Source organism: Salvelinus alpinus, chromosome 32 (assembly GCF_045679555.1).
Source record: "Salvelinus alpinus chromosome 32, SLU_Salpinus.1, whole genome shotgun sequence".
Classification (NCBI taxonomy): Eukaryota; Metazoa; Chordata; class Actinopteri; order Salmoniformes; family Salmonidae; genus Salvelinus; species Salvelinus alpinus.
This window is the reverse complement of record NC_092117.1, coordinates 18,912,366-18,930,448: the sequence shown is the minus strand read 5'-3', so window position 1 is coordinate 18,930,448 and position 18,083 is coordinate 18,912,366.

The following is an 18,083-nucleotide window of genomic DNA, read 5'->3' as shown; positions in this document are numbered from 1 at the left end:
AATGTTAGTAAATGTATAAAATACAAACATTATTTGCATAGGTATTATTTCCTTTGCTATGAGACTCGGAATTGAACTCAGGTGCATCCTATTTCCATTAATCATCCTTGAGATGTTTCTACAACTTGATTGGAGTCCACCTGTGGTAAATTCAATTGATTGGACATGATTTGGAAAGGCACACACATATCTATATAAGGTCCCACAGTTTAGATTGCATATCAGAGCAAAAAGCATGTAATTATGAGGTCGAAGGAATTGTCTGTAGAGCTCCGAGACAGGATTGTGTCAAGGCACAGATCTAGGGAAGGGTAGAAAAATATTTCTGCTGGTTTGAAGATCCTCAAGAAGACAGTGGCCTCCATCATTCTTAAATGGAAGAAGTTTGGAACCACCAAGCTCTGGACGCCCAGAGCTCTGGAGTTCCTCTGTGGAGATGGGAGAACCTTCCAGAAGGACAACCATCTCTGCAAAACTCCACCAATCAGGCTTTTATGGTAGAGTGGCCAGATGGAAGCCACTCCTCAGTAAAAGGCACATGACAGCCCGCTTGAAAATAAAGGTGTGCCAAGCTTATAGCGTCATACCCAAGAAGATTCAAGGCTGTAATTGCTGCCGAAGGTGCTTCAACAAAGTACTGAGTAAAGGGTCTGAATACTTATGTAAATGTGATATTTCTGTTTTTAATTTTTAATAAATTAGCAAACATTTCTAAAACCTGTCTTTCCTTTGTCATCATGGGGTATTGTGTGTCGATTGATGAGGGGGAAAAACAATTAAATCAATTTTAGAATAAGGCTGTAACCTAACAAAATGTGAAAAAAAGTCAAGGGGTCTGAATACTTTCTGAAGGCGCTGTATATAAATTTTTGGGACATACTGTATATTTAACCCCAGTACCGGGTTACCTTCAGACGAGTCCCGTGACACTAGTGGGGGACGTAGAGCAAAACGGAGAACACCATGTTTTTGTTCATATTAGTCTGAAGGCCAAACCGTTATGACGCTACAGACATTTTTGTAAGAAGACCGATTTTCGGGATGTCTCCTGGTCTGACAAACAGCGCTGTAGCTCTGCCACTTTCCAACGTTGATGTGGAAGGTGGACATAGGCCGATGATTGAGCCCATACAAAAGAGATACAAAAAAAAACTTAAACAGACGGATTTTGATGCAGATTTTGTTATTTGGTTAATTAGATGGACAGACGTGAGTCAATCGATTAAAGACAAAAAACCTACCTACTGCGGATGGCAAAAAAACATGGTGGGAGAAACAGTTGAAGAGATCTTCCAAATGAGTCATGACCTGGTTTTAGAGGGTTTCCTTGTTGACTGCGCACTTTACCACTATATCTCCGATTTGTATAGTATCATGTTTCTGCATCATTTTGTGTATGAACAGTAGTGTAAATCTTTGTTTCTGTAACTTGTACCTGGCTCTATTGATAATAAATTCCTCTGTAAGATCATTGAAGTCTATCTTTCTATGTCCTTACTGTCCTCCTCTCAGTTTACATGGGCGGGCACTATATTGTAACTCCTCTATCCATGCTGAGTATTCAAGAAGCTTCTTCTTGTTCCGAGAAAATGTTTGTCGTTTTTCTTTCCAGCATACATCATACAATTTTAGAAGAGGAGGACCCTGTTGTGATTGATCAAAATGCCTGTATATGAGACGTAGATCAAAGTATAAGATTCCTCCTTCATTATAATCTGTCTTCCAGAGTGAACCTACAGTATGTATTTCCTTGAAATAAAGTCTAGATATTTTTCTATTAGTTTTATCATTTCTAATCAGGGAGGATTATCATGATTAGCAGGGGACCACCCATGCATAATACCACTACTGTAGGGCAGGAGTATGTGTCTCTACATAACACATTTGTTTATTGCGACTGGAAAGCGAACACCATCCGTTATCAAAGGAAATCTCTTTGACCCACTTAGAAAAATACACTTCAAGACAGAACTTCAGCTTTATCCTTCTTTAATGGGTTAGATAAAGTATGTCTATAGGTCTACCTATTGATTCCAAAACCAAACCAAACACTACTAGGCCCTATTCAACCAAAAGGTTGTGGCTGGGAGTTTCCAAGATGAGACTAAAAACATAATAAATCCATGTTTACTGTGCAAAGCAAAACAGCTATAAAATGGAAATTGGAATTACCAAAAACAGACAAAAGAAATTCCCTTTAATGGTTCAGAATACCTACCCGTTTGACTGTACAACAGCTCAGTTCTACAGTGCCTTTTCCTGTGTCTTTCCTTTCAACACAAACTGAAAGGAAAAATCGATACTTTTTAAACCTCTGGCAACTGTTTCAGATTTTTTTTAATGGGTACTTTAGTACTGGTCAAAAGGTGATGTGTTATCTCTGCTCTCTTGGTTCTCTGGTCTAACAGATGCTTTGCCTTTTCTTTCTCTCTCCCTTTCTCTCTGCAGTTGTACAAAACATGAAAACACAATCACATCTTTTGATCAACCATGGGTGCCCAAATTGTAAAATGGGCCAAATTTCAATTGTAGTTGTTAATCAAATATATTGTGCTAAAGCTACGTAGCGTGACATGTTGTAAAAAAATGACTTTGCATTAAATCTGTCACTGCTGGCTTATTTATGCACGCTTCTATATGAAGATATACTGTCCACATTTCTCTATGAATAATATGTAGTAGGGCATTTGGAAACAAACACCAAAGGACATGCAGAATGAATAACAAACCATAATGTAACTCCAGCTCATGGAAACACTAGCTTTGCATTAGTTGACTTAAAACCGAAGCCACAATAGAAATGGATGTCTTCTTCTGGGCAAATATCATATTACTGTATATTATGTTATGTAAAACAGTAGCAGGACTGATGCATTTAGGCAAAATTGTCTGTCATTACGAATCAACTGTTGGTCATGGAATCAGAACTCCTTGATCATGGAATCAGAGACACTTGTATGGGCAGATGGGCAGAATAATTTATTTGTAGCAACGGACCCAATTCCTTTGAGAAAAAGATTGTTCAAAGGTCTTGTTCGCACCTTGTTCAGGGTAAGAAAGGGCACTGTCTTGTAATTCTCTGAGGGGAAAAGCATGCATGGAAGTTTAATGCCTTGCTACAGACAGTCTCAGAAAGAGGGGCTGGCCATGTCTCTCATCATCCATCCTATAGTGCCCTGTGGTACCATGATGACTGGAACGCAGCTCTCCCGAAACGGACACAGCATTTCCCACCGATGGACCTTGCTCCAGACAGCTAGCTCTGTAACTGGGGTCAACGCAGGGCCTTGTAGTGGCAAGAGAAGGTGGAGGAGGGTATGAGAGACTGGATGAATACATTTGAGATAGACACATCAAAATTGGATATGCAAAAACATGCCGAGTACCAGCACGAGGCTGGAAGTTTCCCTTTTATGTTGGGTTTCCATACTTAGATTAGAAATGTAAATGCTGTTTCAGAGTAATATATTCCCGGTTGGTGAGGGTAATTGATTATTAAAATGGAAACAAAGGATAACTGTGTGGCAGATGTATGTAGGCCTACTACTCTGAGTGTACAAAACATGAATAACATCTTCCTAATATTGAGTTGCACCCCCCTTTGCCCTCAGAACAGCCTCAATTCATCAGGGCATAGACTACAAGGTGTCGAACGTGTTCCACAGGGATGCTGGCCAATGTTGACTGGTGGACCAGTCTTGATACACACGGGAAACTGTTGAGCGTGAAAACCCCAGCAGCATTGCAGTTCTTGACACACTCAAACTGGTGCGTCTGGCACCTACTACCATACCCCTTTCAAAGGCTCTTAAATATTTTGTCATGCCTATTCACCCTTTGAATGGCACACATACAAAATCCATGTCTCAATTGTCTCAAGGCTTAAACATCCGTCTTTAACCTGTCTCTTCCCCTTTATCTACACTGACTAAAGTGGATTGAACAGGTGACATCAATAAGGGATCATAGCTTTCACCTGGATTCAGCTGGTCAGTCTATGTCATGGAAAGACCAGGTGTTTATAATGTTTAATTCTATGGCAGATAGTGTTTTCAACAGCTCAGCCTATTTGTAATTTCACATTAGCACCTGGTGTGGTAAAGTTATGGATGGTAACAACAGTGACTGAAAAGGCAGCTGATTAAAAAGCCACGTCTATACCATCACCACGTAGTATTAATAGCATCTCAACAATTTTTGCCAGCAAATACTATAAATAAATTAGGAAGAAACACTTTTAAGTCTGTATTCAACAACAAACAGTACCCCCAAAGTACAAAGTACAAGCAACTGTAGTAGATATCAGATCATGGAATAATATATAGCGAAGGGCTTTTTTGAAGTGGAGTCAGACATGGCCTTAAGAGTCTGGCCATTTATAATTACTAAAACTTAAACTGACTCATGTAGAGGCTGAGAGGCTGAGTCTAATCCAGAATGACATGAGTTGCAGTATACTCCCTGAATCCCTGAACTACTCACCGTTACTCTCATGCAGTGAGGATACTCCTCTGTGTCCGATAGGGAGGGAAACAAACCAGTGGCACAATACAGCTAGCGTAACAACATCAACAGCAAAACATGATTTATTCACACTCATGAACAGTCAGTCCCCATCATAGGATAACATGGATGTGATTTGAGTAAACACTTTCAGGTGACGGGGTGGTTCATGATGCTATTCTTCCCTGCTAAGATGGAGGCTGAGACAATTCCTGGGAGACTAAATTAAAGGCTGCTCCTCTCTGCGCCCGGATTTACTCGGCTCCTCTTCCTCGATGCAGGGTGGCTTACAACAGCGCCATGGCAGTGTAACAGACTTGCACAGACTCCTGACTGTGCTCTAAACAGAGTGAAGGAGGTGTGACACATTTCACAGCGACTCCTAGCTGTTCCCAGAGCAGATGATGAGGACTGTCGTGACAGCTCTCCACAGAGAGGACGAGGAATCTTCCTACCACAGCAACTTCCATCTCATTTTATGTCAACATTCTTCTTCTTTTTTAAAGCTTTTCACTTGGTTGTCAGTTGGCAGTCTAGATCACATTTGTGATGCTGTGAAGGATTGAGCATGTTTTTTTTTAACAGCATATGCCAAAAATAATTGATATTTTCCAAGAACTAGTATCAGGAAGCATGGTCCCTGAATGTTCTTACTAGCTTCGCCTAGATATGTGAGAAATGCTCTTTGATCTGTCATAATCCCTATCCATCTTTTCATGTAACTTTGACAGCACTTTCTATTCAAGGTAGTGCCTTTGGACACAGCTGGGATCAGATAGAGATATATTAAAGCAAAAGGACTGCAGCAGACAGTGTAATTGCCTTGTGATTTCCTATTTTCTTTAGTCGGAGTACTCTAGTTAATTTAAAAGGCAAGGGGGAGGAATAGCTTTAGTACTTTACCTGAACTCTGGAAGAATCAGGGTAATTTCCACTCAGAGTGTCATGGTTAACTCATTCTTTAAATGGACAGCTGTTTTCCAGCCCCCAAGGTGGGCTATATTCAGAGACAATCTTCATATAACAGCATTTAACAAATTCTGCTAGAAACAGAGTTTTTTTTTGTTCCCACAAATTTAAAAACAATTGCAAAGGATCCCCTCTGTGTTTCCTGTTAGCCATGTTAAAGACAAGCGGCATACTTTTTTTATCTCTTTGAAACAGACGACTTTCATGTTGCGCTGATACTGTCTAGCTCTGGGTAACACAGTTGAAATATTCATATGCTGTTGCATATATATATGAGTGCAGATGAATGAGAAACTAAAAAACAAAACAGTCAACTATCAAAATAACAGTCAGTCCTGAGTGGCTTTTTCTCTGTCTTTAGTCGCTTCTATATTTCCACCACTTTGTTTTGTGCCTCCATGCCTCACAGCACAAGCGAGCCAGCCTCTCTCTCCCCTGCACGCACCAGCAGGATTTAGATACCCCATGTATTATGGATGGGAAAAATAAACGAAATGCACAAACCATTTATATGAAACACTACAGGATCACAAGACAGAGAGATTAAAATGGTCAAATAAAGCTTCTTGCTGCATTGGAAAATAAAGCAAGCAAAACAAAGCACTATAAATTTGGTTCATTTTTCTTGACGCCTCCCTGCGTGTTGCCCTGTAACCAATTACATAAAGCTACCACTCCCCCACTTGCTGGGAGTCTATTAAAATGGGCCTTAATCTAATAGAAGGCTTATGAATGTGTTGTTGTGATAATCATTCCTCTCATTCAGGGTGATAGCGCCTTAATCAAACAGAGGCATGCTGAGGAGAACCTCCCTTTGCAACACTAAATGAAACTAACTGTGCATGCAGAGTTGTTATGCACTGCAGTTTTATTCTTATATGAATAATTACACCAAGGTTACAAAGGGGCAAACTGTTAACTTTTTTATTAAATGTTTTCTAACTATTTAAATCTGGTTTTATTGATGTCAGAAACCCACGGGGCATTCAGTGTGGTAATCGTCATAGAAAGCCTACAGAAACCCACGGGGCATTGAGGGTGGTAATTGTCATACATAGCCTACAGAAACCCACGGGGCATTGAGGGTGGTAATCGTCATAGAAAGCCTACAGAAACCCACGGGGCATTGAGGGTGGTAATCGTCATAGAAAGCCTACAGAAACCCACGGGGCATTGAGGGTGGTAATCGTCATAGAAAGCCTACAGAAACCCACGGGACATTGAGGGTGGTAATCGTCATAGAAAGCCTACAGAAACCCACGGGGCATTGAGGGTGGTAATCGTCATAGAAAGCCTACAGAAACCCACGGGGCATTGAGGGTGGTAATCGTCATAGAAAGCCTACAGAAACCCACGGGGCATTGAGGGTGGTAATTGTCATACATAGCCTACAGAAACCCACGGGGCATTGAGGGTGGTAATCGTCATACATAGCCTACAGAAACCCACGGGGCATTGAGGGTGGTAATTGTCATACATAGCCTACAGAAACCCACGGGGCATTGAGGGTGGAAATTGTCATACATAGCCTACAGAAACCCACGGGGCATTGAGGGTGGTAATTGTCATACATAGCCTACAGAAATCCATGGGGCATTGAGGGTGGTAATTGTCATACATAGCCTACAGAAACCCACGTGGCATTGAGGGTGGTAATCGTCATACATAGCCTACAGAAACCCACGGGGCATTGAGGGTGGTAATTGTCATACATAGCCTACAGAAACCCACGGGGCATTGAGGGTGGTAATTGTCATACATAGCCTACAGAAACCCACGGGGCATTGAGGGTGGTAATTGTCATACATAGCCTACAGAAACCCACGGGGCATTGAGGGTGGTAATTGTCATACATAGCCTACAGAAACCCACGGGGCATTGAGGGTGGTAATTGTCATACATAGCCTACAGAAACCCACGGGGCATTGAGGGTGGTAATTGTCATACATAGCCTACAGAAACCCACAGGGCATTGAGGGTGGTAATTGTCATACATAGCCTACAGAAACCCACGGGGCATTGAGGGTGGTAATTGTCATACATAGCCTACAGAAACCCACGGGGCATTGAGGGTGGTAATTGTCATACATAGCCTACAGAAATCCACGGGGCATTGAGGGTGGTAATTGTCATACATAGCCTACAGAAATCCACGGGGCATTGAGGGTGGTAATTGTCATACATAGCCTACAGAAACCCACGGGGCATTGAGGGTGGTAATGGTCATACAAAGTGCTATCTATAACCTAAAAGTGTTCTTCGGCTGTCCCCATGAAGAACCCTTTTTAGTTCCAGGTATAACCCTTTTGGTTCCAGGTAGAATCCTTTTGTGTCCCATGTAAAACCTTTTCCACAAAAGATTCTACATAGAACCCAAAAGGGTTTTCCTATGGAGACAGCCAAAGAACACTTTTGGAACCCTTTTTTCTAAGTGTACAAACCAGTGTCACTGTATACTGCAACAGGATAAGTCCAGATACATAGAATGTAAAATTCTGAGACAAATTAACCATGTATTTTCTCTTGTTCAAATTTTCAACCTACTCTGTTTCTCAACCTACTCTGCATTTTAGTTAGTCATAGAAACTATAAGCGTACTAACAATGCATATTTAATGTTCTTCTTTGTCTCATTTGGGTTAACCTGGTCTAGCTATGCCTGGGGTATGCACATGACAAGCAATGAAGAAGCTTGAACTAGCATGAACACTAGAAGTCAGTTTGTTTGTGGCCTTCATATAAAGTTTAATGCTGATTGCAAGCGGGACAAGCGTCATTATTTCATGCATGATGCATCTAACTTTCTATCTAATAGCAACAACATATCTAAAGTACGCCTAAAATAACGCAAAGTAATCACAACTTATTGATCCGCCAAACCTTTTATTAATAGTAAATGTGAAAATGCCATATGCTACACTAATAGAAAAATGGGTTCCAAAAGGGATCTTTGACTGTCCCCATAGGAGAACCCTTTTTAGTTCCAGGTAGAACCCTTTTGGGTTCCAGGTAGAACCCTTTTGGGTTCCAGGTAGAACCCTTTTGGGTCCAAAAGGTTCTAAATGCAACCCAAAAGGGTTTACCTGTAACCAAAAAGTGTTCTTCAAAGGGTTATGGAGACAGCCAAATAACCCTTTTAGGTTCTAGATAGCACCTTTTTTTTCTAAGAGTGTACTTGAAATTGTCTCTAAATTGAGTGAACATGTGACTTACACCATCAAAGACTGAAATAAACTCTGGGAAGCCCATTTCATCTGCTTAATGGAGGTTTGATCATACAGTGGCAAGTAAAAGTATGTGAACCTTTTGGAATTACTGGGATTTCTGCATATATTGGTCATCAAATTTGATCTGATCTTCATCTAAGTCACAACAATAGACAAACATAGTGTGCTTAAACTAATAACACACAAATTATTGTATTTATCTTGTCTATATTGAACACATCATTCACAGTGTAAGTTGGAAAAAGTATGTGAACCCCTAGAGTAATGACTTCTCTAAAAGCTAATTGGAGTCAGGAGTCAACTAACCTGGAGTCCAATCAATGAGACGAAATTGGAGATGTTGGTTATAACTGCCTTGCCCTATAAAACACTCTCATAAAATTTGAGTTTGCTATTCACAAGAAACATTGCCTGATGTGAACCATGCCTCGAACAAAAGAGATCTCAGAAGACCTAAGATTAAGAATTGTTGACTTGCATAAAGCTGGAAAGGGTTACAAAAGTATCTTTGAAAGCCTTGATGTTCATCAGTCCACGGTAAAAAAAAATTGTCTACAAATGGAGAAAGTTCAGCACTGTCGCTACTCTCCCTAGGAGTGGCCGTCCTGAAAAGATGACTGCAAGAGTACAGCGCAGAATAAATAACATGCTAACATCTCTGTTGACGAGTCTACGATACGTAAAACACGAAATAAGAATGGTGTTCATGGGAGGACACCATGGAAGAAACCACTGCTGTACATCTGAAGTTTGCGAAAGTGCACCTGGATGTTCCACAGCGCTACTGGCAAAATATTCTGTGGACAGATGAAACTACAGTTGAGTTGTTTGGGAGGAACACAACACTATGTGAGGTGAAAAAAAGGCACAGCACACCAACATCAAAACCTTCTCTGTAAAGTATGGTGGAGGAAGAATCATGGTTTGGGGCTGCTTTGCTGCCTCAGGGCCTGGACAGCTTGCTATCATCGACGGATAGCAAGCTAACATTTTGCAGGTGAATGTTAGACTATCTGTCCGCCAGTTGAAGCTCAACAGAAGTTGGGTGATGCAACAGGACAACAACCCAAAACACAGAAGTAAATCAACAACAGAATGGCTTCAACGGCAGAAAATAAGCCTTCTGGAGTGGCCCAATCAGAGTCCTGACCTCAACCCAATTGAGATGCTGTGGCATGACCTCAAGAGAGCAGTTCACACCGGACATCATAAAAATATTGCTGAACTGAAACAGTTTTGTAAAGAGGAATGGTCCAAAATTCCTCCTGACCGTTGTGCAGGTCTGATCCGCAACTACAGAAAACGTTTGGTTGAGGTTATTGCTGCCAAAGGAGGGACAACCAGTTATTAAATCCACGGGTTCACATACTTTTCCCACCCTGCACTGTGAATGTTTACACGGTGTGTTCAATAAAGACATGAAAACGTATAATTGTTTGTGTGTTATTAGTTTAAGCAGACTGCATTTGTTTATTGTTGTGACTTAGATGAAGATCAGATCAAATTTGATGACCAATTTATGCAGAAATCCAGTTCATTCCAAAGGGTTCACACACTTTTTCTTGCCACTCTATGTCCTTCAGAACTCAGTAGAATTAAGATGAGTGGAAGTGACAGTAGATCCTTCCCACTTGGCTCAATGTTCATACTGCTGAATGACCTCAGTATGACATGATCGAAAGGAAATTCAAGTCCTATGGAGAAAATTGCATGTCACTGAACAGAAATATCATGGTGAAAACGAAAGTGGTATCTCTGTAACTTATGTGTAAATAAAGCTATGAATATATCAGCATGTTAGGTTGCAATTTCACAATTGTCCAGGTAGATCTCAACTATAGTCTCTATACATTATTGATATGAACATCTTTGAATGCAAGTCAGCAGCAGACTTTATTTACCTAATGGGGTTTGAATGCAATGATCCAAAAGACCTTTAAAAACAACAGCAATCAGAGATTCACTACACTGCTGTGTCTGACCAGCATGGCAATCCACACGGTCTATGGGACTCTTACGTGTGGGGTAATCGCTGTATCTATATGCCACAGAGAGACATACCAGACAAACCAAGCTGTTTTACAGTGCATTATGGCGTCTTGTAAGGCACAGGGCCTCTCTGATGGCAAAGTCATCGAAGTACAAACCTGAGAGTGAGTATAAAGCCCACAGACAAAGAACAGGCAAATTGGTACTTTTGTTGCTTTTGCTGAACCACTCACAATGCTTTGCTTTAGTATTCTGTTTGGTCAGCACACATTCAACAGTCTCTATGTGCTTTATTTTTGTAACCCAGGTTCAAATTGTCATCTTCCATTTTCTGACTGAGTGGAAAGTTACAACCACTACTTTTTGAACTCATGAAAAATATCACTCAAATTGTCAACTTTCTAAAGTTTTAAACAAATAAATATGAAGTCAAGGCAAGTTATCATGTGTGCATATTTCATTATCATTCCTTTCCTATAGTCCTTCTATCCTGTCACGCAGCAAAGTATTTCAATTCACTAGCAAAGATGAAACAGAAGCATAAAGAGTCATTGTTAGGGCTGTCGCTCTCCTCATCCTCGGACGAGGAGAGGAGAGAAGGATCATCAGACCAATATGCAGCATTCGGGAAATAAGCCATCTTTTATTTGAACCCGATGGCAACACGAAACAAAACACTTACAAATTTACAAAACAAGAAAACGACGTTGACGAAACCTGAACATAAACTTACATAACTAAACGTAAACTCACGGACAGGAAACAGACGACATCAAAAGAAACGAACAGCCAAACAGTCCCGTATGGTACATACATTCGACGACACAGGAGACAATCACCCACAAACAAACAGTGAGAACACCCTACCTAAATATGACTCTTAATTAGAGGAAAACGCAAACCACCTGCCTCTAATTAAGAGCCATACCAGGCAACCCAAAACCAACATAGAAACAGAAAACATAGACTGCCCACCCAAAACACACGCCCTGACCATAAACACATACAAAAACAACAGAAAACAGGTCAGGACCGTTACAGAACCCCCCCCTCAAGGTGCGAACGCCGGGCGCACCAGCACAAAGTCCAGGGGAGGGTCTGGGTGGGCAGTTGACCACGGTGGTGGCTCAGGCTCTGGACGCTGTCCCCACACCACCATTGTCACTCCCCGCTTCTGTCTTCCCCTCCCAATGACCACCCTAAAACTCACATCCCCTAAATGAACGGCCAGCACCGGGAGAAGGGGAAGCACCGGGACAAGGGGCAGCACCGGGACAAGGGGCAGCACCGGGACAAGGGGCAGCACCGGGACAAGGGGCAGCACCGGGACAAGGGGCAGCACCAGGATAAGGGGCAGCACCCGGATAAGGGGCAGCACCCGGATAAGGACCAGCACCGGGATAAGGGGCAGCACCGGGACAAGGGGCAGGTCCCGGCTGAGGGACTCTGGCAGATCCTGGCTGAGGGACTCTGGCAGATCCTGGCTGAGGGACTCTGGCAGATCCTGGCTGAGGGACTCTGGCAGATCCTGGCTGAGGGACTCTGGCAGATCCTGGCTGGACGGCTCTGGCAGGTCCTGGCTGGACGGCTCTGGCAGGTCCTGGCTGGACGGCTCTGGCAGGTCCTGGCTGGACGGCTCTGGCAGATCCTGGCTGGACGGCTCTGGCAGGTCCTGGCTGGACGGCTCTGGCAGGTCCTGGCTGGACGGCTCTGGCAGGTCATAGCAGGACGGCTCTGGCAGGTCATGGCAGGACGGCTCTGGCAGGTCATGGCAGGACGGCTCTGGCAGGTCATGGCAGGACGGCTCTGGCTGGTCATGGCAGGACGGCTCTGGCTGATCATGGCAGGACGGCTCTGGCTGGTCATGGCAGGACGGCTCTGTAGGGAGGAGAAGGAGAGACAGCCTGGTGCGTGGTCTAGGCACTGGCTGCGCTGGAGAGGAGGAAACAGCTGGAGAGAGAACCCGGAGAGACAGCCTGGTACGGGGGGCTGCCACCGGAGGACTGGTACATGGATGTGGCACCGGGTATACCGGACCGTGAAGGAGGACACGTGCTCTTGAGCACCGAGCCTCCCCAACCTTACCAGGTTGAATGGTCCCCGTAGCCCTGCCAGTGCGGCGAGGTGGAATAGCCCGCACTGGGCTATGCAGGCGAACCGGGGACACCACCTGTAAGGCTGGTGCCATGTACGCCGGCCCGAGGAGACGTACTGGAGACCAGATACGTTGGGCCGGCTTCATGGCACTCGGCTCGATGCCCAACTTAGCCCTCCCAGTGCGGCAAGGTGGAATAGCCCGCACTGGGCTAAGCACGCGTACTGGGGACACCGTGCGCTTTACCGCATAACACGGTGTCTTACCAGTACGACGCCTTCTACCTCCACGGTAAGCACGGGGAGTTGGCTCGGGTATCCTACCCGGCTTTGCCACACTCCTCGTGTGCCCCCCCCCCCAAGAAATTTTTGGGTCTGACTCACGGGCTCCCAACCGCGTCGACGCGCTGCCTCCTCATACCAGCGCCTCTCAGCCTTCGCTGCTTCCAACTCCTCCTTGGGACGGCGATATTCCCCTGGCTGAGCCCAAGGTCCTCTACCATCCAGGATCTCCTCCCAAGAAATTTTTGGGAATTACTTACGGGCTTTTTGGGCTTCCGTGCCAGACGCGTTCCCTCATAGCTCCGGTTCCTCTCTCCGGTAGCCTCTGCTCTCCCCAGTGCCTCCAGCTGCTCCCATGGCTTTTCGGGCTTCCAGCCACGTCTCCCTGCTGCCTCCTCAAACCACCGCTCCTGGGCTTTAGCTGCCTCCCTCTCTTCCTGAGAGCGGCGATTCTCTCCTGCCTTAGCCCAGGGACCTTCTCCATTCAATATCTGTTCCCAAGTCCAGAAGTCCTTGTTGCCCTGTCGAGCTTTCCCTTGCCGCTTGGTCCTAATTTGGTGGGTGATTCTGTTAGGGCTGTCGCTCTCCTCATCCTCGGACGAGGAGAGGAGAGAAGGATCATCAGACCAATATGCAGCATTCGGGAAATAAGCCATCTTTTATTTGAACCCGATGGCAACACGAAACAAAACACTTACAAATTTACAAAACAAGAAAACGACGTTGACGAAACCTGAACATAAACTTACATAACTAAACGTAAACTCACGGACAGGAAACAGACGACATCAAAAGAAACGAACAGCCAAACAGTCCCGTATGGTACATACATTCGACGACACAGGAGACAATCACCCACAAACAAACAGTGAGAACACCCTACCTAAATATGACTCTTAATTAGAGGAAAACGCAAACCACCTGCCTCTAATTAAGAGCCATACCAGGCAACCCAAAACCAACATAGAAACAGAAAACATAGACTGCCCACCCAAAACACACGCCCTGACCATAAACACATACAAAAACAACAGAAAACAGGTCAGGACCGTTACAGTCATTGGTGAAATGGTGTTATATCTCTGCCTTAAAGTTGATTTCACTTTGTCACTGAGTCACTACACAAGGCCAGCTCTGTCAGACTATTCAATTACTCTGCATAGTGTGTGTGTGTGTGTGTGTGTGTGTGTGTGTGTGTGTGTGTGTGTGTGTGTGTGTGTGTGTGTGTGTGTGTGTGTGTGCGTGTGCGTGTGCGTGTGAGTGTGAGTGTGCGTGTGCGTGTGCGTGTGCGTGTGCGTGTGCGTGTGTGTTTGTGAAACCCTCTTTGCTGCCAGTACTTTTGTTTTTTTTAGAATAAGAGAGGAGACTCAACAATTAGGCAAAAATGTCACGGCTGAAACTAGACCAATAGTAGATGTTCATCACTTTGTCAGTTGAACCACATATCCATTTTATAATGGCTTTTCACAATTATTTTGCAGTTTAGCATTTTTCATCATGAATCTTGTTCTGGAGGCAGCACTGCTGAGTGGTCACCAGCTGGCACAGCCACAAAGTCATAAAATCGGATTTTAAACCGAACCCTGACCTTAACCACACTGCTATTCATAATGCCTAACCCTAACCTTAAATTAAGATCCAAAATATATTTTTAGTTTTTCATGAATTTTAACAATATAGCTAATTTTGACTTTGCAGCTGGCCCTTCTAGTAGAAATCACTCAGTTCTGCCTCCAGGACAAGACCCATCTCAATAAACGTCAACCTGCAATTATTTCATTGCTTTAACCCAAAGTCAATTGATTACACGCTATCATCGCATTCCCATCTACAGTACAATGTGGCTATGCAAACAAGGAGAAATGTATATGTTTCATGAATCCAAAGATGTGAGGTGCTTAGTGTAACAGTGAGGTGCTTAGTGATTTTTCACTGATGTCCCACTCACAGTAAAAACAAGTAATGGAGAGAACAAAGACTTAATTCATTGTCTCAACATTGTGGGAGACAAATTGTTGACTTGTAAGTATACAATGTTATAGAAAGCAAGTAGTGAAACGTATCAGTGGAATGGATCTTTTGTGTTCAGGAAATGATAAAAAGAAAGAAGTTTACACAATGGGATATAGGAAATGACAAAAGGCTGTGTGTCAAAATTGACATCTCTTAGTTCAAGTTAAACTTCTTCCAAAGCTACTTGTAACAGGTGGTTAGTGAAATCTATGGTTGAATTTTGGTTCAGTATTTTTTTTTAAATTGAAATCACAGTCTGTGTGGGCTCATAAGTTTGAAGCATGTGTCTTAATGTTTGACAGTATAAACATTGATACAAGCTTAAACAAAAAAATATACATAAAGCTGGCCAGGCGTCATTTCTAAGTCCTTACAAGAAACATCTGCTTTTCAAGTACAGTTAAATTAATGGGTATGTTTTGTCCGGCTCGGATGCTAATCTATATGCACAGTGGCTCTCTATTATATACTTTGGAGATGGCTTAATGGGAAGTCACCACGCCTGACAGAGAAACATCCCTATCATTTCCCTTTCAAAGCAGTCTCCCCAAACACAACACAACACAAACAAGCCAAGACATTACCATATATTGGCTGTCATGGGGAAAGGAAATTATGTTCCCTTTGACGAGTCCTATTCAGACAGTGTGTACCACAACACATTAGGGCCTTTATTCAGCATCTATCACAGCATTAGATTCACTTTGTGGCCAGAGCACAGATCTATCTTACTTTGATGTGTGTTTAAGATTCTGGGCTGTGGCTAGGTTCACTTTTCATTTCAAACGACGAGATTGCCAATTTGGGGCTACACGTGTAAACAAATTGATTCTAATCTTCGGTAACACATTATCAAATATTTCACGTCATAGGTGTTCAACCCCTCAATAAAGATCACTGATTATGAAATTGTTGCGTTGGGAATTTAATCAGGCGTGAAACCTCCCCCAGTCCTCAAAGGGGAGAAGAATTGTTCATGAGACAGTTCCCACGCTGCTTTGTTACAGTCATTTAATGTAAAGTACAGCCTTCTAAATGGAAAGCAAATAATCCACTGCATGAACAGTAGATTTAGCAGTGGCACATTCTGAAATAGATAGTGTGAGGTATTTAATCATTGGCCGGGAGGATAATGAGAACGGACAACTATCTTGGGGTCCATAATAGCATCATTCTCCCCATCCACAAGATAGGAGTTCAACAGGGCAAAGGTGAGTCCTCCTATGTTATCAGTATGGCGCCCATAATCTCTACCAGACTGCCTGCAGAATACAAAAGTACCTGGATTTAATGGCCTTGGCATCGGCCCAATATCTGTCCCTCTCACCCACTATGAGCTGTGAGTTATCTGACTGGCGCCCTCTTCTCTGTACCTGAGTCAATCTGTATCTGATGTCAGGTCCTTTTACACATCAAGCCGTTTGATCTGGAGATGTCTGCCCCCCCTTCCTGCTCCTCTCTGTTTCTCTCCTGTTACTCTCCTGTCTCAGGGCAGCTCAGTTCTATTGACTCAGTCAAATGATTCAGGCTAGCATCAGTCTGGCCTTAGAGCTCATTTACTATTTCCATTCGCTTCCATTCCTGAGATGGTTGAAGCTAATGCATGGGAAGTAAGACAATGACAACATTAATTCACTTGGGTACCTAGAGCTAGCTCCCTGTATAGCAGCGTAGTGGATGGATTGCAAAATGGCTGTAAGTGAATAGAGCCCACCTTGATTGGTGACAGGGCACTCTTGCACTCCTCTCCAGTTCAGCACCTCTGGTGTATTAAATCCCAGACTCTCTGCCACCAGTCAATAAACACAGAGAACCTGGAGCTAATCGTCTCTCTAAACATCAAACATTAGGAGCTGATAGATCCAGTGCATTGACAGCTATCAGTAGTTCAGTTTAGTTTATTAGGATGCCCATTAGCCACTGCACATGCAGAAGCTACTCTTCTTGGGGTCCACATAAAACATACAAAAATACATGACAAAGTACAGAACAGTTATAGACAAGTTATTACATTCAATTGAAAATAAAAAATAATATAAAAGATACAGTGCCGGAAGTATTCGTACCCGTTGACATATTACACATTTTGTTTTGTTACAGCCTGCATTCAAAATGGATTAAATAAATAAAACATCTCACCCATCTACACACAATACCCCATAACAACAAAGCGAAAACATGTTTTTAGAAATGTTTGCAAATGTATTGAAAATTAAATACAGAAATATCTAATTCACATAATTATTCACATCCATGAGTCAATACTTTGAAGAAGCACCTTTTGCAGCGATTACAGCTGTGAGTCTTTCTGGGTAAGTGTCTAAGAGCTTTCCACACCTAGATTGTGCAACATTTGCCCATTATTCTTAAAGAATTATTCAAGCTCTGTCAAATCGGTTGTTGATCATTGCTAGACAACCTTTTTCAGGTCTTGCCATGGATTTTCAAGTGGATTTAAGTCAAAACTGTAACTCGACCACTCAAGGACATTCTCTGTCTTCTTGGTAAGCAACTTCAGTGTAGATTTGGCCTTGTATTTTAGGTTATTGTTCTGCTGGAAGGTGAATTCATCTTCCAGTGTCTGGTGGAAAGCAGACTGAACTAGGTTTTCCTCTAGGATTTTCCTTCTGCTTAGCTCCATTCCGTCTCTTTTTTTTATCCTAAAAAACTCCCCAGTCCTTAACTATTACAAGCAGACCCATAACATGATGCAGCCACCAATATGCTTCAAAATATGGAAAGTAGTACTCAGTAATGTGTTGTATTGGATTTGCCCCGAACATAACACTTTGTATTCAGGACAAAACGTTAAATGCTTTGCCACAATTTTTTTCAGTGTTACTTTAGTGCCTTGTTGCAAACAGGATGCATGTTTTAGAATATTTTTATTCTGTACAGTCTTCCTTCTTTTCACTCTGTCAATTAGGTTAGTATTGTGGAGTATTGTGGAGTAACTACAATGTTGATCCATCCTCAGTTTTGTCTTATGACAGCCACTAAACTATGT